The sequence below is a fragment of the Pteropus medius genome, unplaced genomic scaffold (assembly GCF_902729225.1).
Source record: "Pteropus medius unplaced genomic scaffold, Ma_sr-lr_union100, whole genome shotgun sequence".
NCBI classification, from domain to species: domain Eukaryota; kingdom Metazoa; phylum Chordata; class Mammalia; order Chiroptera; family Pteropodidae; genus Pteropus; species Pteropus medius.
Window position 1 is genome coordinate 19,557,286 of NW_024340692.1, and position 1,399 is coordinate 19,558,684.

Sequence of the window (1,399 nt, forward strand, 5' to 3'; positions counted from 1 at the left end):
TGAGTGTGTGTGTGTGTGTGTGGTGTAAGATGAGCTGAGGTTAATTTTCTTCCTTATGCATATCTAATTGCTTCAGCTCAATTTGTTGAAAAGGCAATCTTTTGTCCATTGAATTACCTTGGCCTCTTTGTTAAAAGTCGATTAACAAAATGTACATAAATCTATATGTGAATTCTATTTTCTGTCACTGTTTTGTATGTCTGACTTTTGCAAATATTACACTTTTTAGTATACCCTAGTTTTACAATAAATCACAAATTCAGGTAGTTTGTTCTCAGACTATTTTCTTTTTCTCCCTTTCTTTCTTTCTTTCTTTCTTTCTTCCTTCCTTCCTTCCTTCCTTCCTTCCTTCCTTCCTTCCTTCCTTCCTTCCTTCCTTCCCTTCCTTCCTTCCTTCCTTCCTTCCTTCCTTCCTTCTTTCCTTCCTTCCTTCCTTTAGGTGAGGCAACCCTTAGTTGACCTCATAGATTGCAAGGAACTCATCAGCTTACAATCCCTTATTTTTTATTTTTTACACATACAGTTCCTGGTCTTCCAAGGTGGTCTCCCATTCAAGTACTAACCAGGCCCGACCCTGCTTAGCTTCCGAGATCAGACAGGATCGGGCTTGTTCAGAGTGGCATGACCGTAGACATTCTTGGACTATTTTCATTTTCAAAATTGTTTAAATTTCCATATGAATTTAACCAAGGAGTTGAAAGATTTGTACACCGAAAACTGCAAGACTTTAATGAAAAAAACTGAAGAAGAAACAAATGGAAAAACATTCTGTGTTTATGGATTGAAAGAATTAATACTGTTGAAATGTTCATACTACCAAAAGCTGATTATAGAGTCAATGTAATTCCTATTAAAATTACAGTGGCAATTTTCACAAAAATAGAAAAAACAATCCTAAAATTTGTATGGAATCACATAAGACCCTGAATAGCCAAAGAAATCCTTAGAAAGAAAAACAAAGCTGGAGTCTTTAGACTTCCTAATTTCAAACTATATTACAAAGCTAAAGTAATCAAAACAGTATGATGCTGGCATAAGAATAGATATATAGACCAATGGAACAGAATAGAGAACCCAGAAATAAATTTTCACAACTAATATTTGACAAGGGAGTCAAAAATACTCAATGGGGAAAGGATAGTGTCTTCAAAAAATGTTGCTGGTAAAATTGGATAACCACATGCAGAATGAAATTGGACCCCTATCTTAACACCACTCACAAAAATTAACTTAGAATAAATTAAAGACTAAACATAAGACTGAATTCATAAAAATAGGAAAAAACATAGGAAAAAAGTTTAACGATATGTTTTGGATATGACATCAAAGGCAAATACAACAAAAGTAAAAATCAACAAGTGGGAACATATCAAACTAAAAAACTTATGTCTGCTTAGCA

At 33.9% G+C, this 1,399-nt stretch overlaps 1 pseudogene; it reads right to left on the reverse strand.

The window, feature by feature from the left end:
• Nucleotides 1–514: 514 nt before the first annotated feature.
• Nucleotides 515–633, reverse strand: LOC120590758 (uncharacterized; annotated as a pseudogene).
• Nucleotides 634–1,399: the final 766 nt, after the last annotated feature.